Source organism: Fukomys damarensis, unplaced genomic scaffold (genome assembly GCF_012274545.1).
Source record: "Fukomys damarensis isolate Sample0158 unplaced genomic scaffold, DMR_v1.0_HiC HiC_scaffold_27, whole genome shotgun sequence".
Lineage (NCBI taxonomy): Eukaryota > Metazoa > Chordata > Mammalia > Rodentia > Bathyergidae > Fukomys > Fukomys damarensis.
This window is the reverse complement of record NW_022900939.1, coordinates 24,488,583-24,513,802: the sequence shown is the minus strand read 5'-3', so window position 1 is coordinate 24,513,802 and position 25,220 is coordinate 24,488,583. Positions and strand designations below refer to the sequence as shown.

The 25,220-nt window shown below is 57.0% G+C and overlaps 1 protein-coding gene across 1 annotated transcript in view; it reads right to left on the bottom strand.

Annotated features, from left to right (window-relative positions):
• The window catches only part of Macrod1 (mono-ADP ribosylhydrolase 1), a 139,100-nt gene that overhangs the window by 61,155 nt on the left and 52,725 nt on the right, over positions 1-25,220 (bottom strand). The window lies entirely within an intron of this gene.

Below are 25,220 nucleotides of genomic sequence, written 5' to 3'. Positions count from 1 at the left end.
CCGAAGGCAGGAATCCCAGGAGCTAAAACTAGGTCCAGCACATCCAGTTAAAAAAAAAATTAATTATATAACATTAGATAAATACCAAAAAATATGTGTGGTATCTTTAAGTCCTGACACATCATAATAAACCAAACCCTGAACTCACTGGGCAGATGCAGCCCAGAGGTTAACCTGAGAACAGTACCCTGCCCCCTTGCCGAGTGGCCCTTCCTCACTCCCCTGTGTCATCAGGCGGGGTCAGTGAAGTGCCCTCCTCATCCCAAGCCGTGGTCTGTAGGGACGAGTTAAGACCTGCAGAGTGCCAGGCACGTGGTCAGAGGCAACTGCTCAGGACACATGGGGCTCCTGTGTCCCTTGGCTGTGTGGCTTTGGAGGGTCTGTGAGCCCAGTGCTGCTGTGAACAACCACTGTGGGGTGAGGGTGAGACTCTCCCCAGAGTGGAGGCCTCTGATCTGCTCCAGTTGCCCTATTTTGTGAAGGGTCCTGTGCCCCTGAGAGAGGTCAGGACTGGCCCACGACGATTCACTGGCTGGGCTCCTGGAGAGGAGCCAGTGGGAGCCCAAGACCCCCACCCCAGGGTACTGAGTGCCTCGGGCATCATGGACAGACCCCGAGGGCTGCCTCTCCTGCCTCAGTACCGCCTCGTGCAGCCATCTTATTCACAAGTGCTTCTCAGGGACCAGCTGCATGCCGGTGAGGATCTGGTTGTGATTCCTGGGCTATGACCTAGACCTCTAAACCCCGCACCCAAGATCGAGGTCAGGGAGTTCTGCCTTTGAACTGAACCTCACTGACCATTTTCTGGGTCCCCCTCTGGTACACCTCTCACCTGTCCAGAGCCTCTCTTTGGGCCTCCTTAAGACGGAATGAAACTGGAGGTTTTTGGAAGGATTAACTGAGGTCATATGTGACTCTTATTAATTATTAATTCACAATTAGTGCCAGTCACCTGCCGTGCAGCAGCAGCTACCGCCCTGGCCCAGGTACAGGAGGCAAGGGCCGGGGCCAGCGCGCTGGGCGCATCTGCTCTGGGCGGGAGCTGTGCAGTCTGGCGTGTCAGATGGTGTGTGAGTACACATGCGCATGTGGGTTCTTGCCACCCAGACACCGCAGGGAGCAGGAGCTGGGCCTTGGAGGGGAAGCACTGCACGAAACACGGAAAGCACCAGCCAGTCCAGGACCAGGGAGGGGCAGCCCCCAACTCCCAGCCTGCCAGGCCAGAGTCACAGCGGGGACCTGGGTTTCGCCAAGCCACCTCTGGGCTAAGGGTTGCAGGACTGCCTGGGCTGGTGGGGGGTGCCGGAGCCCTGGTCGTGAGGGTACACTGGAGGCCCAGGCAAGGGGGCAGGGGTCTGGCAGCCCTCCACATCCCCAGTGTGCCCACGGCAGATCACAGAATGCCCCACCCCACTCCTGCCCTGCCTCCCCCAGAGGATGGGTCACCTAGAATGTCACAAGTAGGAATTCTGAGTCTGGCTCAGGACAGCGATCTCCTTTTATGGTGGATAAATTTCAGCACAGAAGAAGGAATGTCTTTTCCAAATCCAACTTCATGGGGTACTTCACCTCTGTCTACCAGGGAGTGAGGCTTATGAGGAAGGTTCCTCTATGTTTTCTATCTGCAGGGTTTCCAGGCATCTTTCAAGGCCCCACCGAGCTCTGCGAGAGTTTTTCTGACCTCTGCGCTCTGTCACCTCTGACAAAGGCTTTCGGTGCTGAACAATGTGCCCCACCTATGGGGTCCCTGGTGACCTTCAGACAATGCTGGCAGGGAGGACCTGTCACGTTATAGATGAAGTAAGGCACTCAGAGAGGTTGTGTTTCTGGTCTGAGGTCACAGAGCAAGTAAGGGGTGGCAGGGAAGCAGTCCCGGTGCCCCCACCTCTGCCCTCAGCCTCCCTCTGCTGGCCTCTCTTGCAGGCTGTCCCCCATCACTTGATCTGGGCTCTCCTCCAGGGGCCTCGTCCCCCACCCCCAGCATGTCCTGGTCATCAGACTCCATTTTCCCCACGAGCAAGAAAGATACCATTAACCTGCCCACCCCAGCTGGGCTCCCAGGTTACTGAGAGGAGTCACTGCCGAGCTCCCAGGCTCAGGCGTCGAAGGCCGTGGAGATGTGGGCTCACTGCAGGGGAGCTGGACCTCTCTTTCCATCAGGGAGCCTGCTGACCAGTCATGGAGATGCCACCAGGGCCAAGGGCGCCTTCCTTTTCCCAGGGCTGCAAAGGGAGGTCCAGGGAGCCAAGCCCCCAGCCCAGACACCTGTGAGGACAGGGAGGCTCCAAGCCTCCACCTTGTCCTCTCTGAGCCTCTTGGTTTTCTCAGGGAAAATAAGATGTGAGGCTGAAGTGTAGGGTAGCAGTGCGGGTCTGAGGCAAGGAGCCTGGGCAGGCCTGGTCACACATGCCGGCTGCAACTGTCCCCTGTCCTCGGCCATGTCGAGACAGCCTAGGACCCTCTTGTGATGGAGCTGCTGATCTCCTACCCATCCCTGAAGGGCCTCACTCAGGAGGATTTTGGGCTCTGGGTCTAACCCAGTCCCTTGACACTTGACATGCACCCTTTGTTTTGATCCTCACCATAATGTTATTATTCCTGTTTTACAAATGGGGCCTCTGAGGCTCAGAGAGGCTAGGTAACTTACCCAAAGACACCCAGATAACAGGTGGCAGAACCCCAGACAGCCTCAAACTGAGGGCACAGAGGGAGGGAGGGGGATTATCTGGCCCTACTTCATCCTGATGTGTGACAACCCACACGGCTCTGAAGATGGACAGGGGGGCTCCAGTCCGCTGGAGGGGAACAGCCCAGAGGTCCACTCTCCCGAACTCTCCGCTCCCCTTCCAGCAGCCAGATGCAGCTCCCTGAAACGCAGTCAGACCCTGGCCCAGTCACACAGCAAGGAAAGAGTGGACTCCCCAGAGGCCCTGGGCCTCTTCACTCACCCTCACCAGACACTGTGACCTCATAATCCGCACCTCCCAGCACACTGCATGTGGACTGGAGATATAGAATAGCTCTGGGGGCTCTGAGCGCACAGAAGAGTCCATTACTCCCTCAGGATGTGTCCAGACCTGGCGCATCGCCGACTGGCTGGGTGTCCCGAGTGAATGAGCGATCTCACCCATGCTGGCAGAAGTCACTGCCCAAGCTCTCGGCCGGCATCAGTTTGTGGGACCCTCACAGCAGCCTCATTTGGTGGGCGCTGTTGTTATCCCTGTTTTCCAGAGGAGGAACTGAGGCACAGGGATGGAGGTGAAAACTGCAAAGGTCACACAACCCAGGAGGAGAGAACCCCACCGACTTTAGGAGCTGGAGGTCTGGCCTGGGTGGACACTGAGATGATATAGGTGGCTTATGGCACCAAAGTGGAGGATGTGACAGCTGCCCCAGAGGGACAGGGTAGCCAGGGTGTGGTCATCTCCCTGAAGGAGTGGGACCGGATGGAGGTGGAGAGAGACCTGTTCCAAGGAAGTGGAGTTGCCAGATTTAGTAAATAAAAATACCAGATGCCCAATCAAATTTGAATTTCAGATAACCATTTTTGTAGTATATCTCATGCAATATTTGGGACATATTTACTCTAAAAATTGTAAGCTGTGAGTGGTGGCACATGCCTGTAATCCCAGAACTCAGGAGGCTGAGGCAGGAGGATCGCTGTGAGTTCGAGACCAGCCTGGGCTACGTAGTGAGTTCCAGGTCAGTCTCAACTACATAGTGAGACCCTGTCTCAAAACAAACAAACAATCGAAAAAATATTTGTGGTTTGTTTGAAAGACACACTTCAGTGGGTTCCTGTATTTCCTCTGGCAGCCCTCCAAGCAGCGGGTAGAAAGGACCCCAGAAGGCGAGATTACATTCACTTTACATTCAGGGAAACTGAGGCCCGGAGCAGGCTTGCTACCACCAGAACTGAGGGGGCCCAGGCTTTGAACACCCATCTCCCTGCTCAGGTCCAGGCCTGTGCCCCTGCCCTGGCCCCAGCCTGCTTGCAGCCCTTCCCCCCCCCGCACGCCTCCCACGCTCCTTCCTGGCTGTCGCTCTGCTCGGGCTAAAACTTCCTCACTGGAAGGGATCGGATGGAGTGAATTTTCACAGCTGGGTTATCACCTCCTAAAAATAGGGCTGAGTGATGGATGGGAGCTGTCGCCTGGCCCTGGAGCCGTGAGAGTTGGGTTGGAGGGAAGGAGGGGATGGTGGAGAGTAGGGGTCCACCTACCCCAGCCCAAGGCTCTCAGCCTCGGGTGACACCTCTAGCCCCAGGGGTGCCTGAACCCCCTCTCTCCTTGGCAGACAACGAGGTGCTTGTGCCTAGGCCTTCAAGCCTCCCGGGGAGATGGCCGGGCAGACACCAGCTATGTGGACCAGGCTGGTTCATCTGCCCACCAGGTGCCCCCACTGGGCAGCTGGAAATGTCCACATCCGGCCGGGATCTGCCCTGCCCTCGGTGCCTCCCCAGCTGGGCATGTTCTCAGATGTGAGCTTTTAAAATCTTTTTCCCAGTTTCTCTGTTTTTACAGTCCTGTCAGCCTGGCCTCAGGATCCAGGTGCTGATGGGTATTTGTGGAGATAGGAGACAAATCAGGGCTTCCGGCTCTGCGTGAGAGGGGTGTGCAGATGTGCATCTCCCTCCTTCCCAGCATCGACGCATGCGTCCAGCCCTCACACAGTGAGGACACACACACAGACACACGGTGGACACTGGCGCACTCACAGGCACGTGTCTCTCCCTGTGGGTACTAAGATTCAATCGCAGGCCTCTGGGCCCTGCCTCTCACCACACGGTGGCCTGGCACTGCCAGCTGTTTGGGAGGAGCCCAGCTCGCAGCGGGACAGGTCTCCTGGCGAGGTCTGTGGCTGCGATTCAGGAGCACAGGCTCCCGGGTAGCAGGGACTCGTAGACCCTTGCAAACTCTGGGGACTGTGAACTGAAGCCGGTGGGCCTGGATGGCTACCCTGGCCCTGTCCTCCGCTGGGCTCCTACGTCTCAGCCTGGGCTGCAGGAGTGGGGAGGCGCGAGGGCTCTGAGTGGCCTGCCCCCTCCACACACCGTGTGCGCCTGCCTGGCGGGTGCCGGGGGACAGTGGCTCCTTCTCCCTCCCGGCTCTTCTCGGGCTGTGGACTGCGCTCGGCTGGGCCAGCTGCATGGCCGCTCTCGGGCGAGGCGCTGCGAATTACAATATTAAATGCGGCAGCACCGACACACGGCCTCAATCCAATTACACTGGGAAACAAGAGGAGCCGCTTAGGCTAATCTGGTTATTCTGCCCTAGTCTCTCGAAGCCACGCGGAGACGCCCAGGAGGGGCGCTGTCTGGGTGGGCAGTGACCTGAGCGTGGCCTGCATGCCAGCAGGTCCCCAGTTCCCTCCCCTGAGGTGGCCATGCTCCTGCTGGCGGGACACTGTCCTCATTCTTCAGGTATTTACCCACCTGCGCCTCGGCCTGGAGGTGCAATGAAGAGGAGCCATGCAAGACGGGGGCTGTCTGAGATGCTGGGGCACAGGCCAGGGTGAGGGTGAGGCACTGGCCACGCAGGCTGTCCCAACGGAGGGGACAGCAAGCACTCCGAGTGGGGAGGGATGCGGCAGCTAAACTTGAAGGGAGAAGCCAGTGTACGGGAGGCCGGGGTCCTGAGGACCCTGGACAGAGGCCCCCTGGGCAGATCGGATCTTTTGGTCCCCAGGGCACTGCCTGCCCGGCAGAGAAGCTACCTGTGTACTGGACGCCCCTGGGAATTAGACCGAAGGGGTCGCCCTCTGGGGGCTGCACTTAGAGGGCAAACAGATTTGGAGCTAGAGGCTGTCAGAGGGAGGGAGACCCTGGGAGCTGCGCATTCAGGGAAAGGAGGGCATTGGAACCCAGATGGGGCAGGTGAGCAGGAGGGAGCCAGGCCAGCATGGAGGGCAGGTGGGCGGGGCTGCCAAGCAGTGGGGACCTGGACCACAAGTACAAAGGCTGGGCAGTGACAGACCGTGCCATCACAGGGGCTGGGGTGGGATAAGGCTATGTGGGCCTAACTCAAACCCTGTGGGAGCCGAGACCCCTAGAGGAAAGGGTGGGGCTAGGGACAAGCAGGACTGGGCAGTGGGGACAGGAAGGGGCGGCACTCGGGAATATGGAGTGCAGGTGAAGAAGCAGAAGAGGACACTTGCATCTGCAGGTACAGCCCAGGCCTGAGGCTTAAGGAAGGAGCAATAGGGAGCCAGTGAAAGTTCCTAAGTGAGGAAGTCACAAGACCAAAGTTTGTCTTCATCAGTTGCATCATGGGAAGATTTAAACTGACCTGAGTTCAAGTCTCAGCTGTGTTATTTGTTCAACTGAAACCTTGAGCAAGTTCCTTCCCTCCCTGAGCCTGGGATCATTTTTGCTTTATAAACTTGGTTCACATTTATTTTTGAAATTTGAGACACACAGTCGACCCTCAGGGGACTGACTCTAGGAACTCCTCCAATGCCAAAATTTGCAGATGCTCGTCCTTTGTATTTGCATATAACCTAAGCACGTCCTCCTGTATATTTAAACCATCTTAAGATTACTTATAATACCCAATGCAATGTAAACGCTACGTAAATAATTGTTACCCTGTTTTGTTTACGAAAGGACAAGAAAGAAAGTCTGTGTCTGCTCAGTACCGATGCAATCCCCCTCCTAATATTTTTGATTCAGGGTTAGTTGACTCCTTGGATATAGAGCTTGTTGATAACAAGGGCCAAGCGCCTCATGTCCCATACAATTCACCCCTTCCCAGTTCATAACTCAGGGGCTGTTTTACATATTCACCAGGCTGTACAAGTACATCATGATTCTAGAACGTTTTCATCACCCCAGAAAAAAGCCTCTGGTTTGACATCTGTACAATGGCGATGAAAACAAGCACCGAGTCTAAAGAAGGTGGTAAGGGTGGATGGGAGAGGCCCGTGTCATGCTCGACCTGAAGGGTGCAGAAATGTGCCCCTTTCCCGTGTTGCTCTCCTCACCTACTGGGCGGCTCAGCCCAACACCCACTCTTCGGAGACCTACATTGTCCAGGTCCCTTGGCGTTGTCCAGTGAGGGAGACAGGAAGCAGGAGAGAATGTGGGAGGCGGGAAGCTTACAGGTGGATGTGGGGATCCCCTTCAAAGCCAGGTGCTACTCAGAGTGGACAGAGCGGTCCCCGGGGTTAGGTGATGAGAGGACCCTCGGAGCAGGGTGAAGGTGCCAGGAGCGGTATCGGTGGTCACCCCAGAGCCTGCCGGGCAGTTTCCCTGCAGGGGAAGGTTTCAAGGGGACCCCCAACTCTCCTGAAGGCTCCACATTCTCAGACTTGGTGACATTGTACTCTGCTGTTTTCCCTGCAAAAGGTGACCCTTCTTAATTATTTAAAACTCAATTAGCATGAGTTAGTGTAATGTGAGCGGTCCAGATGTTGGGCAGAGTCGGGGGCATCACGCTGATCCTGGAGTCTGCCCCAGTCATGACCCAGGTGCCAGGACTGGCAGGGTGCCAGTGGGGTCCCAAGACAGGCTTTGGCCTTCCGGGGGGCTCTGTGGGCTCTGATGTAACCTCCAGAGCCACATAGTCCATGGTGTCCTCAGAGCCGGTGACCATGTGCCCAGGCCAAGGAGGGAGATGCAAGGTGGGTGAAGACCTTTCAAGGCACTTTCCACCTGCTGTCTTCTATGTGGATGCGATCCCCATAACTATGTCAATAAATCAGCCATTTGCAGCGCAAGCACTTCCTGTGACGGGACTGATGGGTGTGAGCTGCCCAGTCCTAGGCTGGGCATGGGGCATGGGCAGGGACAACTGAGGCTGTGCTCCTTTCCCAGGTCCCTCCCCTACCCCACCCCACCCCCAGCAGGGAGGCTAGGCCAGGGTCAGTCCCACAGACACCCTGGCCTCTCACAGCACTGGACCCCTTATGCATTCGGCGCAGGGTGGCTGAGCCCTGCAGGTGGGAGGAAATCCTGCCTCCTGTTCTGGAAAGGGGCACAGACTTGGGGTGAGGTTATGGGGCCCTTGTCTGAGAGCTGGCACAGGGGGGGTGAGTGGGGTTCTGCACCTGGAGCTGCGGACCTCTGCCCTTCTCCACATACAGGCTCTTGGGTCTCCTTGAGGGAAGATGGGGTGTTGTGTTGTCACCCATGGGGTTCCCCTCCCAAAGGATTCTGGGGGATTCCTGGACCTTGGCATCTGGGACCAGTTTGCTTCCTAGAGGCCATCATGTCTGCTCCGGACCTACTGCCCTTGCTCTGATTCCCCTCATTTCGGAAGGTACCAGATGCAGGGTTGCGCCTCCCTTGCCCCAGCCTCCCTTGTCCCCTCTGGTCCTGACTCTTTCCCTGCACATCTCTCCTGGTCACACAGCCGCCACGTGCTGTTTGCACCCGCCGGTGCCCATAGCCCGCCCAGCCCTTCCTACACTGTCTCATTTCATTCCACCAACCACCCCCACTTCTCAGGTGAGGAAACTGAGGCTCAAAGAGTTATGGAGACGCCCCAGTTGCAAAAACGAAGCAACAGGACTTGAACCCCAGCTCACCCGCCTTGCACACCCGGGCTCTCCTCACCTCCCTCTCCTGATCCTCTTGTACTATGTTGTATTTCTTTTTTCTTTTTTCTTTTTTTGGTTTTTTGAGACAGGGTCTCACTGTATAGTTGAGACTGACCTGGAACTCACTATGTAGCCCAGGGAGGTCTCGAACTCACAGCGATCCTCCTGCCTCAGCCTCCTGAGTGCTGGGATTAAAGGCGTGTGCCACCACGCTCGGCTTATGTTGTATTTCTGTAAGCTGCCACAAATCCTCCAGAGAATGAGCGGGGAATAAATAAATAAGTACATAAGTAAATAATGAGAGGCTGTGGCAAGATGCTGACACTGGGTCAGTGCTGGGACCGGTGTCCGCCGCAGTGGGAGGCAGCATGGACGGGACTTGCTCCAGGCCTTCTGTGGGTGGGGTGTCGTGGGACCCCAGCCGGACACCAAGGCCAACGGTGGGTCATGGGAGCCCATGTGGTGCGGAGGGGTCTGAGGGAGTGCACATGGGTGTGGCCACACAGCTGGCTTCTCCAGGGAGAGGGCAGCCCTGATCCTCCTGTCACAATGCAAAGCTGTTGGCACAGTGGTCCCCGCACCCTCATGAGCATGCAGATCAGCTCTGTGCTTGTCAGGGACAGAGCCAGGTCCCCAAGCAGGAGGACGAGGGCCCTCCAGCCCTGAAAGGAACACAGCGTGCGAATGGCGGGCACAGTGGGGAGGGTTCAGTCCAGGTTCTCAGATGCCAGGGGGTCTGAAGGAGGGACCCCAAATTCCTTGGAGGTGACAACAGGCTCAGGGACCACCAAACATTGAAGGGCTCTGAGGGTGCAGTCCCCGCTGGCCCCTTGACCTACCTTGGGTGGAGTAGAGCCTTAACCGCACAGCTAGAAAGGTACTGGGCCCAGTCCCAGCTTCTGCTGGTGCTTCAGTAGATGAGGCCAGATGTGAGAGTACAGCCCAGCCCCGTCCTGCACTTGGTGTGTGTCTGTGCTGATGGAGGTGGGTGCTGGTACCCTGTGCATGTGCGGGGCACACACACACACCTCCTGCAGCACCAGAGATGCTGCCTCCTTCCCTCCCCCCACAGGCCTGAGGTAGAGCAGCCACAGGGATGCAGCCTCGGAGGTGACATGGCTATTACTGGGCCTGGAACTGCCCCAGCAGCAACATGACCGTGTGTGTGTGTGTGTGTGTGTGTGTGTGTGTGTGTGTGTGTGTGTGTCTGTGTGTGCGCAATGCGTGCATGAGGTGGGGAGAAGGCCTGTCCCCCAGCCTTGAGGAGCTCCTGGAATTCACTCTGCCAGAATGCCCTTCCCTACAGAGGCTGCCTCTGCCCCTCTCATGGGCAGAGCCATGGAGGTGGTCCTGACGTGGTCTGTACTTGGTGGGACTAGACTTGGCCATCCCTGCTAGAGGCTTGGGGCAGTCTCTTCCTTCTTGGAGCCTCACTTTCATTGTCTGTAAAATGGGTAGGTGGCGCCGGCTTGGAACCTAGGCGGCACCCAGCACACTAGGGGATGAGAACTGCATGCTCAGGCAGGGACAGCCAGCAGGGTGTGCATGCCTTGGCCCCCACACTCCAGGTAACACCAGCTCTGTCACTCACCCCACCATCCCCAGACTGAGTGGACCAAAAGCTCCACCCTGTGCCCAGAGAGGGAGGCCCCGGCCCTGGAAGGATGAAGGACTTTGGGGCTTTTGGGGAGCTCCCATGTGCAGGTCAGAGCATGCCCTGGCTCCTGGTGCCCTGAGAGTGAGGGCTTCTGTTTATCCAGAGGCTCAGTTCCACATCTTAGGTCATCTAATAAGAACCGGGTCTACTGTCTCCCCATTCCTCGGATTGGGGTACTGAGGCTCAGAGAGGCCCAGTCTTTTGCGTGTCTGAGGGATTCAAGCCCCAGCTGTCAGGCTCTGAGAGGAGAAGACTGGGGGTTATGGGCAGAAGATGGGACCAAGGGCAGTGAGGGGGGCTGAGGGGGGCCCCGCTGGTGAGCTGAGCCTAGAAGTCCCAGCGGAGGCCATTCCCGCCCAAAGCTGATCCTATCCTGTTCAATTTCAAACTGAAGTGCAAACAAGCCCCAGTGCCTGGTGCGCCTGCCCCAAATCCAATTGGCACTCTGATTTCTCTGGGGTGGCGGGCGGCCTTCCGGGGAGGAAGGGGGAGGCTGGCACAGGGGCAGGAGAGCCGGCAGGGATGAGGCCATTTGTCTGGGGCAGCCAGCTCAGCTGGCAGGGATCTTCCACCCAAATTAAATTTTAACCCAGCTCATAAATCTTCCTCCAAGTCCATCCCCACTGGGACAACGGTAAGCAGCAGCATGCGCGGGCACAGGGGAGTCCGGTCCCTGACAAGCACAGAGGGTGCGGGGTCCCTGTGTCTTCCGGGCAACCTGACCAGCCTACTTGGGGAGTGGGGACAGTGGCCCACAGATAGCCTGAAGGCTGTGCACCATGGGGCTGGTGAAAGGCCCAGACTGGTTGCCAAGGGCAGAGGATGGCAGGTGTTGTCAGCTGGGTCCTTGGGGGCCGTGAGTGGGGCTGGGTTCAAATCCCAGCTCTGCCTCCCCTGGCGGTGCTAGTGTAGATCTAACTTCTCCAGGCTTCGGTGTCCTCTGCTGTGAGGTGGGGGAAAGCAGCATTCCCGGAGGGATGCAGAGAGGAGGAAGGAAGATAATGCTAAGAAAATTCTGGGGCCACAGACAGGCCTCTGCTCAGCAACACCACCCTCCCGAAGAAGGGCCAGCTGCCCCTTCCTGAAGCCCATCAGGGTGGCCTCAGGGTGAAGTCCAGACCCTTCACCGGATTTTTCCCCATTCTGGGCTTCCATTCAAGTGCCACAAAGGCAGCCTTCCTCCTTCCTGGGCCTTTGCACGAGCTACTGTCCCCACTGGGGGTGCTTCTTCTCCTGCATAGGAGATGATGGTCAGAGGGGCTCACAGGCCCTTCCCTTCCTGATCCACAGAAGCAGATCTTGTCCTCACTCCTCGATGGCAGCACAGTATAGAGACTAGAGAAGTCTTTCCAGGCAGAGAAATGATCTTCCTTCCCTGGCCCTCATCTCCTGACATCTCCTAACTTGGGGTGTCCAGCTGCCCTAGACCTGTTCCCTGCCCCTCACGACCGCAGTCCTGCCCTTGGGCCCATGCATTCCACGGCCTCACTCACACACCAGCCACATACGCAGCTAGCCGTGACTGCCACAGTGATCTACACCCCCAAATGTGTATTCGTCCTCCGCCAGCAGCGCACAATTAACAGCCCCACCAGTAAACGACGCGGGCCGTATTTCACCTGCACCCACACATGGACTACAGAGGCATTAAAATAAATGATGGTGCAGTTAAGTGAGGCCAGATTTGCGGGTCAGGCAGAAGCACACCTGCACACACCCCATGGGCCATCCTCCTGTTCTGGAGGGGCTGTGGCAGCACCTCCATGCCCAGAACAGGGCCCCTCAAGACAGAGAAGAAAACAGGCCCATTCAGGGCCTCTGTGTCACCTCCGTTGGGCCAGCCACAACCCCTAGCCACTGACCCACAACCCAGACTATTTTCTGGAACCAAAAGGGGCAGATGGAATAGGCCACATTAGGCTGAAAACTAGGTCCTGGGCTAGGTGGTGGACAGTGTCCTCCTCTCTGAGACCCTTGAAAAAAACACTGGTGCCAGTGTCCTGCCAGCCTGGCCTGGCATCTTGTGAAGTTGGCCCTGCACACCTAGAAGGGGTGTAGGGTGGGAAGAGGCAGCACCCACTGTGGACTGACGGGGAAGACGTCTGATGGGTCAAGAGGAGCACCTGGGACTCTTTGGTCTTTTGAGGGTTCTTCAAGGCTGGCCTAAGGGCAGGGGGAGGCTGTGGCCTAGCCCAGGTCACTGAGCCCAGGGTTGTGCAGACACCCAGGTGGGAGGCCCAGATGGAAGCGGGGACAGGTGGCCCATTAGTGTGGCTCCATCGCTGTATGCCTCTCCCCTAGTCACTTGGGCTCCTGTGGATCTCTGTCACCACCCCAGTGCCTGGGGACTCTGTTACTCAGAATGTGTTCGGCAAAAATAAAGTTGAGCCACCTGGGGATGCAGAGCAGCCTGGCTCCCCCAGGTGAGCGAGTAAAAGTTGCTGCCTTCCCTGGGGAGCTGTAGCCAGGAGACAGAGGGGACTCTGTGATACAAGGCAGGCTGGGGACTGGTGGCAGGGACTTCAGGGCAGAGAGAGCTCAGGCATCGCTGTCCTGGGAGCCTCGGACTCCTCACTCGGCCCAGCCTTCCCCTGCCAACCGGCAGGATTCTCACCTGCCAGTGGCACACAGCATCTTACAGTTGGTCTCCTTGACTGTGGGCAGGTCTCGGCTCTTCCTATCTGGATTTTGGTTGGTCCACAGACTCAGAGCCAGGGTCTGTGACCCTGGGCAAATTGTTTCACCTCTCTGACTTCAGCTGCCTTGTTTGTGAAATGGGGACAGTGGTGCTTCTCCAGGTCATGAGCATGAAAACGAGCCAGTGCTGACACAAAGTAGGCATTGTGCTGTACTTGTCTGGGGCACTGGGCAGGTGGTGGGTGAGTCAGGGGGTGTGGGAGCCATGAATGAGGGTAGGGAAACGAGCAGGGGGCAGGGAGTTGTCACCAGGAGGTAGAGTTGGGGGCACAAGGTGGTTACCAGTCCCAGGGAGAGTAGATGAAGCCACTGAGAGGGTCACATGGCAAGAGAGGGACACAGCGGGGACTCTGCTCCACCCTGCCCTCCTCTCTCTGCTGACCCTGGCTGGAACCCTCCATGCTGAACCCTACCTGAGGCCAAGGTCCTAGGAGCAGGTGGGCAGCGTGCTGGGTGCATCTCACAGAGGTGTTGTGGGGTTAGAAGGAGCACCCTGACCACTGTTCACCAGCTGGGAGGTCAGGGGAAGGCAACCCCTATCTGGGCTTGCCTGGCATTTGTGCCCAAACTGGGAAACGTGGGTCATCCTAGACCTGGAACAAAGCAACTCAGAGCTCTGGGCCGCAGTCTCCCCATCTGCATCACGAGGGGGCGCTGACATTGAGAAGGCTGGAGGGAAGGCAGACATGGCCCTCAGGCTTCCTGTAGGCCCCCACCACCACTGTGGATTTCAGAAGATGGGCAGAAACTGTGGGAGACTCAGCGCAGGGACTCCCCAGTCCTGCCAGGCCCACCCCTGGGGCAGAGGGCAGTGACAGCCCCAGAGGACCTCGCCTAGGCCTGGAACAAAGTAAGGGCCATGAGGAAAGCGGCGCATGGCTGAGTACAGGCTGATGGGAGTGTCCCCAGCCCAGGTCTCTGTACTTGGCTCTGTGTGGCCTTGAGCAGGGCTTTAACCTCTGTGCCTCCATGTGCCCCTCTAGAATAAGAGGGTTGAATCCAGGGCTGTCTTAACAGTTCCTGAAGCACCGATAACAGCACCTTCTGTCCAGGGAGCAAAGAGAAGGGAAAGACAACATACGGGACCAGTGTCCTGCCACCCCGAGTGCAGAGTTTCAGGAATGTGGCAGGGGAGGTGAATGGCTGGGGACCCCTGTGCCGCCGTCTTCCTAGGCCCCAAGTTTTACCCTCTGAACTGGCAAGTGCAGAATGAGGAAGGGCAGGAAGAATCAGATCCAGGCCAGTGGCCCAATGGTGACAGCAGCCCAACTTGAGCCTGTGTCCTCAGAAAATGGATCGCGTGGGGCTTTTTCCGTCTGGGAGCCTAATTGTCAGCAGTTATTCATCGTCGCATTTCATAGTGGGGAGGAAAGCTGCAAATAAGTAAACTCAGGCAGCAGGGCACAATTATTGAGCCTGGTGCTTTATTTCCCCAACTTGTCTCCAGCCTGGCCGGCATCGGGTCGATGATATTTATGACGAGGCCCTGCAGGGGAGAGGGAGGTGGCCAAATAGCCACCTCTGCTTCTCACCCCCTTCTGGGCCAGCTGTACGTGCTCACTGGTGGTTCACAAGGGGCTGGGACAGCAGGGACAGGGATGGGTGGGTGGGGAGGCTACGGGAGGGGGGCAGAGGGACCTAAGTAGGGCCTGGAAGTGTAGCCAGCGGCTACAGCACTGGGCAGCCCAAGCCTCTTGCTTGGCCACTACTCTGTGGCAGGGCATTGGAAAGCTGAAACGGAGGGCAGGGGGTGGCGGTGAGTCTCCACTGAACAGTTTGGAGTCTGTCACCTGCGGGGCTCTGGGCGGTGCCTGGTCTCAAGAGACCTTGGACAAGGGAGGTAGCGTGGGAGAACAGAAGCAGGACCAGGCCAGGTGCCACAGGCCAGGGACTCGCCAGAGTGGCACTTGAAGGGGACTGGTGAGGGCAGGGGCAAGAGCAGTGATGCTCACAGCCCCTGGCAAAGGAGTCCGGGGCTCCAGCCTGCAGAGCATCTGACAGTGTCCCCGTCTCCAGGGGAGCAGCGGATTTGGGTTTCATACTTTATAAAGCGGATTTCATCACGTTTCTTGTCCTGTCAAGTTTCCTGCCATTACAATTCCATTCTTTCCTCTGGAGACATTAGGATGTTAAGCAGGGAAGCGGGGGTGGGTGGCACTCAGTGGGAGGGAGGCAACATGGGGGAGAAGCCTGCCAGGGCTGTGGGCTACAGCTCGGCTGGAGTCAGGATCAGGCCTGAAAGCTTGAGGGGCTTCCAGGGGCAAGAAGAGGCTCTCAGCACCATCGTCAGGGTTGGGGCCGTGACTTGGGGCTGCGCACAGCTTGCAGTACCTCAGGACCCTCTCCAGGCCTGTGATGCTGTCTCCTCAGGGTCCCTATCACACCGACGTGGAAACCGACATCAGAGACATTAAGGCACCTAGCACAGGTAACAGCTGTTGAAGCTGCAGGTGAGATACACCTACGCTTTCTGTAATAGTGGTCCCAACAGGAAGGCCATAACCCTGCGCCCCAGGGACGCAACCGGGGTCCAGCCTGGTTAAGGGTTTGTCCAAGGTCATTGGGCACTAAGGTACGTTTGGAGCTGACCTCCCTGTACTATCTCTTTCTCTGAGAAACACTGAGGGCCACAAGGTCACCTGAGCTCCCTCTGGACACATTCAGGTTGCACCAGGGATAGAGAAGCAGGTGTCCTATGTAGCACTAGCTCTCCAAGGGAGGCCTGAGGTCCCATTTTCTGACAAGAGCTAAGTAAGACCTAAATTTCAGGTGGGCAGAGGCAGCCTGACTGCCCACTTCTAATGGTGCCCTTTAGGAACCTAAAACAACCCTCCCAAGCCAGAGCCATAGCGTCCTCGCTGGCCACCATCCTGGAGCAGTGTTGGGCATGTGGCATCCCGGGTGGCTGGTATCCTGGCACATTCTGGAGCCAGGCTGCCCACACAGGGTTCTGGAAAGGGGCTCAGGAAGGCCCTACTTTCCCTGCTAGCATCTCCTGTTCTTGTCTCCTCCTTTCCCCCAGCTCTTAAAAAAATTAAACATGGTTGATTTCATCTAGGGAGGATTAGTATTCCAGGCAGAGCCAGGAATGTGATCAGAATGCCAAGGCCAGAGCCACAGGCATAGAAGGGAAGAGAGGAAGGAGGCACTAAAGCTGGCAGGGCTCTGTGGTGAGGGCAGAGGGCTGTGACCCCACCAGGAGGCATGGGGGGCCCCCAAGGGACAGGCTCCTTTAGATCTGCCCCGATGCCATCAGAGGTGTAGCTAGGGGGCCCGGCACTGGATCCAGAGCGGGAAGAGGAGGAGGCGGTGCAGCTCAGGGCAGAGGCCAGGTCTGGCGGGGAAGCAGTTTCTGTGGCCCCGGCCCAGCTTGCTGACCTCACTGCTTCCTCTATCTCAGCCCTCACCTGCGGAGTCTGTGTGCCTACTGGGTACTGGGCAGGAGCTGGGGAGGCAGACGACAGGGACAGGCCTGTCCTCACCACTGTCTGTCACTAGCATAGGACTCACCAAAGGCCAGCAAGAGGGACACATGATCATCACACGGCATCTCCCAATGTATGTTTGGGAGAACATGCAAATCCTGGGACACTAACTGGTGTCACGAAAAGCTAAAGCAGTCAGCAACCGCTGGACTGAACCAACTTCAACTGGTATCTGTGCAGCAGGACTTCTCAGAGCTTTTGATTGCTAATGAGCTCTGCAAACCTGCAGAGGGCCCCGGACTAGCTGAGTGCGGACCTTAGTCCTGGCCACACCAGAAAGGCTGGTGGGACTCTGAGGCCACAGAGTGGAGGCAGGAGGTGGTGTGCATTTGGTCTCTGTGGCGACCTGCTGCGTGACCCGAGCAGGCTCTTGTCTCTGTTCTCCTGGACAGAAAACTGAAATGGTGATGGTGTTTATAGACTCTGACGTGACATATGAATAGTACCTGCTGAGGACACAATGCAAGATGGTTCCTAGTGGCCTCGTAAGTATCCACATAAGCCACTCGCTGTGCATGCAGGGTGTTGGGAGAAGCCCACTGAGTCAGCTACTGACCCAGTCACTGCCCTTCTGAGGTCTCAACCCAGAGAAGGACAATGAGGCCCAGGGAACAGAAGGCAAGGCTGCACGAGGGAGACAGGAGGTCGGGCTGTGGGAGGAAGCAGCAGCTGGCTGCAGGCCCAGGCAGTGGGGAGGACCCACCCGATGTGTCCTCTGTTCAGCCCCTGCCCGGTGCAGGCTGGCCCGCTGACTTTGGTACCTCTGTCTATTACCGATTTCTTTCTTACTGAGCCCCTCCCCGCCCAGAAGAAGCTGGTTTCCTCCTCTAGGCACAGATTCCAAGGATGGGGTAGGGGTGACTCTTGTCCCCTGGTGGGGCTGCATGGCCACAGTCACTGTGCACGCCCCTGGGCTTCCTGCTCTGCAGCGTGCTGTCACCTTGGCAAGCTCAGAACTGAACCATGTCCCTGCGTGTACGATCAAGGTGGAAGCAACGAAGGGGTGGGATGGAGATCACCTCCTTCAGCGGGCAGGCTATTCCTCATTTAACGCGTCCATTCAGTGACCGGAAGCTGGAGCAAGGTGTCCCTCTGAGTCTGTACAGTCAGCCACCTGCTTGGCAGATACAATCAGGCTGATAGACAGCAGGGTGTAGGGAGTGAGAGTGACCACAGAAAAGAAGGCTGGGGTCAAGGATGTATCAGGGGGGGATAGCTGTCAGCCAGAAGAGAGTGGCAGGTTCCTAGAGGGAAGACTTTTTTGCATGGTACTCACTAAGCTACCTCCCCCACCCTTTATGAGTTGCTCAGGTTGGACTTGAATTTGTGGTCTTCCTGCTTCAGCCTCTTGAATAACTGGGATTGTAGGCACAAACCGCCACACCCAGCAAGCCCTCCCCCGCCCAATCCTGGGCACTCTAGCCAAGCCTCTGGCCACCAGCCACATTCCCAGTCCTGAAAACCTTTCAGTTTCCTCACTCCCACCATCCAGCTGCTTATCCCATGGGGCAGAAGCCTACGCACGGCGAGAAGGGTCATTGTTTCAGGGAAAAGTGGCTCAGGGAGGCCAGTCTTGGAAGCTAGGGCCTCCTCTACCAGGAGTAAGAAAAGCCACTGCCCCAGGTGTGTTCCTGGCTGTCCCTGGAGTCCACAGGACACCAGAGCCCAGGCACTTCTCTGAGGTCACATGGAGGTCAGAGGCCCAGTGATGGCTTTCACAGAATGTCCACTCCCCTGGGCCTGCACCCTGAAGGAGAGGTGGCCACAGTCCGGGGAGCTGCTGGGCCCTGGTGCTCCAGGGGCGCGGGTACCAAGGGCCTCATTAGCTGTAGCTTCATAGAAGCTCATTATTAACAAAAGTGTGCGGCAGACCCTCTCTCTTCTCCCTTCTCCACTTAGGGCAGGCTCCCTTGAAAAGGGAGATACAGTACGTAAGGAGCGGACACAGGGAAACCCCCGAGGAAAGGCAGCCACCGGCGGTCCAGAAGCAGCGACATTCCACAGGCTGGCTCTATTTATTTAATATTCTCTCTCTCTCTCTCTCTCTCTCTCTCTCTCGCTCTCACTCTCTCTCCTTTTCCCCTTCCTCCCAATTCAAAGGGTCTCTCAGGCTGGCTTTAAGTCCTTTTGAGGTGTTACAACCATTTTCTCCTCTTTCAATTAACAACAAGAAAAGGAAGCTAATAGCTTCCTGAGCTGCTCGCTGTAAATATTAACAGTCTGGCTGCCCAGGCCCAAGCGCACAGTGCACAGCTCAGCTTCTTTGGCCAGAACCAGAACGCATGTTTACGGGAAGGAGGGGAGGGGGCGGGAGATTTCCAACACAGAAAATCCCCTGGCAAGGGCTTGGGCTTCTGCTGGTGCAGGGAATGCAGAGTGCTGGGGAGTCAGAGCAGTGGTCCCTGTTCCAGGGGCTGGTGCACAGGACAGACGGGAAGTAAGAGCCGAGGCTGGGCCAAGTGTGGTGGCTCGTGCCCGTAATCCCAGTAATCTGGGAGGCTTAGGCGGGAGGGTGGCAAACTCAAGCCCACCTTGGGTAACTTAGTGACTTAGCAAGAGACTGCCTCGATACAAAAAATAAGAAAGCACTAGGGATGACGCTCAGTGCAAAGGCCCAGGTTCAATCCCCAATACCAAGAAAAACATAAGTAATAAACACGCTATAGGTGAATACTTCTAGAAGGAAAGGCCCCTTCCTCCAGCAGCACCTAGGCCACTTGGGTGACAGCAAGCACATGTCCTGGACTCCCTACTGTAGCTTTGAGCATGGTCAGTGACAGACATCAGAGGAGGACTAGCTTCTTAGACATAGCAGCTGGAGGGGTATGCGCTCCCCCAAGACCAGCACAGCTCCCGAGGAGCCTGAGGGAGGCAGAGAGCCTGCGAGTTGGGGGTCAAACCTGAATGGGGTACTGGAGGCTGGTGGGGTAGCAGAGGAAGCCTGGTTCCCCTGATACCCCCTGGGCTTTCTCCCGGGGTGACCCACCCCTCTCCCACCCCTGCTCAAGAGCGAGGGTATGGATGTCAGGCCTCTTCATAAGCACTGGGAGCCAGGCTGGCAGGGCCCAGGTCCGCTGCAGACCCTTAGCACCCACCTCACGGAGGGGCAACTAAGGGCACTGCCGCTGGGCAGGGCAGGTTGAGAAGCTACAGTTCTGCTGGCAAAAGTGGGCCCATTTCCTGAAATCGGAGGTTTTGACTTTGGCCGGTGGCACCAGACTCTTCATCCTGGACTCCCTGTAATGTTGCAGCCTCTTTTGAGCATGGGAGCCAAGGGGTACCATGTCTGCTGTGTAGGGCAGGCCAGGCCCTGTCACTTCTGTCCCCTCCTCGACATACTCTGTGCCTTCCCAGAGGGCAAGGAGCAGCCAGCAGATGAGCCCTTGTAACTGCTTGGCCACCTGCAGCCCTTGAGGGTTCCTGTGCGGAGGCTGAAGGCAGCTGTCTGACCCTCCCTCTGTAGCCCACATCTGAAGCCCCAGCTCCTCCTGCCACCCCTGTTCAGGGGAGATTTCAAAGGCACAAGGGCACTCAGGGTAGATGCAGCCTCCGTGAGTGTCTGCCCTCTGCTGTCTCCACTGCCAGGGACCACGGTGCCTCCTGCTAGGACACACTGATGGGGCGGCACCTCCAGACTCGGAACCTGAACCCCTCCAGCTCCTGGAGCTTGGTGGGAGCAGACAGCTGGCAGGTGGCCTGGCCCAACACCAGGGCAGAAGTGAATTCCCAACCCTCTGGCCACAGCTGCCCACACGTAAAGGGAGGGAAGGAAGGAACATCTGTCCTATAGTAAAAATGTTGCACATTTTCTCCAGAGAAGCTCTGTTCCCACAAGCGGGCTCCCAGGGCCCCTGGAGCTGTGGTCTTCCCTGCCCTGGGTGCAACACCACCCTTTCCCAGGCTCTGTCTCTGACGGTGGGTGCCGTGATGGGCCAGGCCTGCCTCTGGGTGGCCACGCCCGACTGACTCTCACACTCTCCGTACACCCATCCCTGGAAGTCTGGTTTTGTCTCGAGATGGTCTAATTAGCAGAGTGGAGGCTGGGAGGGTTTGCACTGCCCAAGCAGGGTCTCAACTCCACCACTCTGCACTCCACTGTGCTGCTACTGCACTTGGGTGCCATGCTGTGGTACAGGCCTGGCGGCCAGCAGCAAGCAGGAAGGGGGCTGGGCGCTGGGAGAAGCTGGACTCCCACAGGCCCCCAAAGGCACCTCAAGCCCACATCCCTCAGGCCACCTTCAGCCCCAGCTGGTGTTCAGGACCAGGTCTGGGACTGGCCCCACGGTGCTCCGGCCGGTGCTCCTGGGAGCACTCTGCTTCCCCGCAGCCCCATCCTCAGGGAGCAGCACCTGGGGGGCCTCCCGAGTCAGCCCTTTCTGTGCTCACCATGCCCAGTCCAGGCCCTGCTCCCTAAGACACTATCCCAGCCTCTCTGTCCCCTCCTTGCACCCGAAGACCAGTTCTCCACGCAACAGAGTGATATGTCTGCTCCTCCCTACCTGTTCCCCTTGCTGGCTCCTGCTGCCTTTGGCATGAAGGCCAGGCCCCTCAGCACCGCATTCCGAGCTCCCTGAGGCCAAGCTCTTATCCCCTACTGTAGCTCCCATCACTGGGCCTACTAACTCAGAGCTTGCTGCACAAGCCCTCCATCCTGAGACTTAGCACTTGTGTCTCCCTCCCTATTCCTGACCCTGCTGACCTTGTTCAAGGAGCCTCCAAGTGGGAATCCCTGCCCTGCCCTGTGGCTCCCAGATCTCACCTCTGCTGGCCATGGGGGAGAGGGAGGGGAAGTGACTCTGGGAGCCCTGAGGTCTGCACTGGTAGGAGAGAGGAGTGACCTCCCCGGTGACAGGACAGAGAGAACAGGCCTTTTGGCTGGCCATGCGGTGGGGGGAGTCAGCAACCACGGAACAGACTTGGACGTTGATCACAGAGCCTTTCATCTGTAAAGGTCAGATTCTGCAGCTGACCTCAGCCTGGAAGTCTGAAATGAAAACAAACCCCAGTCCCCAGCTCACACTGCTGTGACCTGCTTGCAATGATTCAAACTCTTCCCTCTTTGCCACAGGGCAGCACTGCCCAGGGAGGGGGCATGTTCATTTCAAATGCCACCCAGCAAAGTCACCAGCCATAAAGCCACCTGGATTTCCAGGAGCACGCACCAGGCATCTGATTAATGACATGCACATAAAACTTATCCCTGAGAACCATACGTTGGAATGAAACAGGAAGGCTAATTGCTAATATAGGAATTAATACCCGCAGGCACCATTCTCTAAGTATCCAAGAACTGTAAAGCTAACGACTGGTTCAACTTAGGGTGGGATGAGCGACTGAGAGCCAAGGGTGGGCAGTGGCTCTGGGAGACAGGTCAAGGGGGAACCGAGCCGTACCTGGCCCACTCTGAATTAACACTGGGGGTATATATGACTGTCACGGGTTTAAAGGACCCCAGAACCACAGCACAGCACCTACCTGCCCAGGAAGGCCGTGGGATCCACCCCTCTACCGAGGTGGGCAAGGCAGGCCCTTCACTCCATAGTGCCCCGTGCTGAGGCCTCACCAGTGGCCTCCCCATAAGGCTGTGACTTCTCAGAGGATGTGGGGTTAGTACATATTTGTGATACACGGTGATTACATGCGTTGTGAGGAGTTGGTTCACATACATAACACATTTTAATTCTTCATCTCCTTTCCCTCCCTCCCTTCCCCCCCACCCTCTGTATCTTGGTGAGGGGTCCTTTTTGTACCCCCAAAGTCCTGTCCAGTTCTAGAGCGTGATGAGACTCAGAGTATGTTTGCGGGGTAGAAGTTGAATGGCTGGCTGGCTGAATGGAGGAATGGGTTGAGAGACAGGGGGATGGAGGGACAGAAGAGGTGGGTGGAGAGACTGACGGGGAGATATTGAGAGAGGGAGAGAAGGATGAATGGATGGATGGAGAAATGGAAGGCAGAGAGAGGGATTCATGAGAAGACATTAGGAGAAACACAGGGCTCTTGCTTCAGTGTTTAAGTGGTGCATTTCTCTTTTCTTTTTTTGAGTCAGGGTCTTGCTGTGTAGTTCAGGCTGATCTTCAACTCACAATGTAGCCCAGGCTGGCCTCCAACTCATGGTGATCCTCCTGCCTCAGCCTCCCGAGTGCTAGGATTATAGGTGTTTGCCACCATGCCTGCTGGCTTAGTGGCACATTTCTGTTGCATGGGGTCTTGGTGTGGTGCAGGGAGAAGGGAATTGGCCTGGAATTTGAGGCCCTGGCTATCCTACAGGTTCTATGACCTTAGACAAGTCGTTCCCCACCTTCTCAAACTGCAAAGTGGGGTGGTCCTCTATACTCTGCCAGCTGTATTGGGCTGTGCCAGACTCAGGGAAAATGGCAAAGTGGCAATTCAGGAAAAGGATAAGGTGCATGGCTCCTGGGTGGACAGCAGATGTGTATGGGCAGAACAGCGTGGTTGGGTGCTTTGCTTTTTCTTCCTTTTCAAATTTCTTTTACTGGATTTGTGATGTTAAAAATAAATAAATAAAATAATGCAAGCATCTCAAAGCACTGACAAAGTAAAGCTTTTACTATATAGACACCAAAAATGATTCTTTGGTGCAGAGACCAGACCTGGAGGCTGGGGGACACGGCAGGTCTGGGCAAGGAGCTCAGCATAGCAGGATGAGTGAGCAAATGCACAGCAGGCGTGCTTGGAGCAGGTGCCCTTCAGGGGCTAACAAGGGCCCTTGTGACGGATCCCTAGGGACCCTAGAGTCCCTGTCTTTGGCTAAGCACTAATTTTGCATGCTGTGGGCTCCACTGTCTAGTAGTGAGTCTGCTTCAGGCGCTGGGCTCTGGTTGTAGGTAGGTGCCAGGCAGGCCCACTACTTCCATATTTATTCCTGGGCCACGTTTGGTTCAGTGAATGCAGGTGGCTACTAATGATCATCATTATGCACCCTCACGCATGAAGAGCCACAGTGCTGCCCAGAGCACACACTCCCAACCACCGCCAGCCGGGCTCACTTGGAAAGCCAGTACCCACCCCTGACGCCCATGAGGCCACTCCTATCCAGCGCAGGGACACCCCAGGGGCCCAGCATTGGCACGGCACTCTGTCCAGGAGACCGAAAGACCTAGGGCAGGACAAAGGATGTACAAAGCTGGACAGACCCACCAGAAGCCTTGTTCAGACCTTTGGTTTTCCAAATGAGAAAACAGTGAGGTCACTGCGTGCATTTATTAAGTACCTACTGTGTGCATGGCACTGAGCCAGGTGCAGGAGGGTCCAGCCTCAGAGACTTCCTTCAAGCCAGGAAAAGCATTCGTTCCTTCACATTGTGTCACTGCCATTGGGGTTTGTGGGATCGTGCTGCCCGGGTGCAGGGAAGGAAGGGTGACATTTGAGATGATCTCCCAGGAGGGAACAGCACAGGGAAGGGCTTGGCAGAAGCCTGATGAGGAAGCAGGGGCCAGGCCTCATGGGCCTTTGAGACACCGAACCACACTGCCTCTGTCCTGCATGCTGTGGGAGGGCCACCGGCACGGACTTGCCTTCTTCCTGGGTGCATGATTCCAGAAGCGGCACTTGGGCAGTTTGCAGGTGCTGTGGGGAGGCAGCTGGAATTCCAGGCTCCCAGGACATGGTCACCAGCCTCTATTCGGAGGCCCAGCTGCGCCCCCACCCCGTCCCCAGCAGTATGAAACAATTTCCTCACCCTGGCCAGGGAGGCAGATGACCTCATTGGACTCTTTCCATCTCTCGCTTTCATAGAGAAATTACAATTTATAATTGGATGAAATCGCGCGGGTGGTAATAGCAATAAGGGCTCGTGCTGGAGCTTGCTGCTTCCCCCTCATGCAAGACTGTCCTCGACTTTCCTCCGTCTAGCTCCCTCCTCGGCCTCTCTAGGGGCCGTGCCCACCAGCCTGCTGGCACCTGCAGCTGCAGCACTGACCAGGCCCTGGCCAATCAGGACTGATGGGACACAGGCTTGCGGGCCCTCGGACCTCCCTGATTCACCCTCTCCACCCTGCAGCCCCCTGGCGACACACTCTCCCTTCCTCCATGTAAGTCCTGCCAGCTGTGAGCCCATGGGCAGCCACCCCCAGCTTGGGTGCTGGGCTTATTAATCATGCACCCTCGATGTCCTTGTTTTCATTTGTAACAGTCCCAGACAGTAAGCATTTCTCAAATCAGCCACCTTCGGCCCTACAAAGAAAAGTGCCCAGATGCAGCTGAGCCCATCTAGATCTGATTTCAAACTAGAGCCTGCCCTCTCAGATGTGTAATGAAAGCCCTTTTGCAAAGAGGGGCTCCTGCAGGGGGATGCGGACACCAGGGCACGGGCCTTCTACGAAGCACCTCTAATGAGAGCTATATGGGGAGGGCATGGTTTTGTTTAGGATTCCTGGGAAGAGCCTGCCCCACCCCCAGGTCTCTGCAGACCAGGAGGGCTCAGCGGGTGGGGAGAATCTACCCTGCCTAAGAGACCGGGTGGCTGCAGAGGGAAGCCAGGGACATGAAGACCTGACTTCCTGGGGCCCTGATGATCCTATTTCCCGTGGTTGGAAAAGCAGTGCTTGTTCTGAAGGCCCAGGCTATGATGGCCCAGTTGGAGCCTGTGAATGACATTTATCAGAAGAGCAGGTGCTGGGGGGAACCGAGCCAATGTTGGGCTGGGCTGGTGGCCTGCAGAGCTGGGAGCTTCAAAATTTCATCTTTCTCTTCCCAGCCTTCCATTATCAGGGAGAAAAGGAAGCCAGGTAGTTGCAAGGAAGGGCCCCTCCTATGAGCAGCTGCTCGGTATCTGGGTCTGAGGAGACAGGAGATGGGAGACAATAATCTAAGCCCTGTCCTGG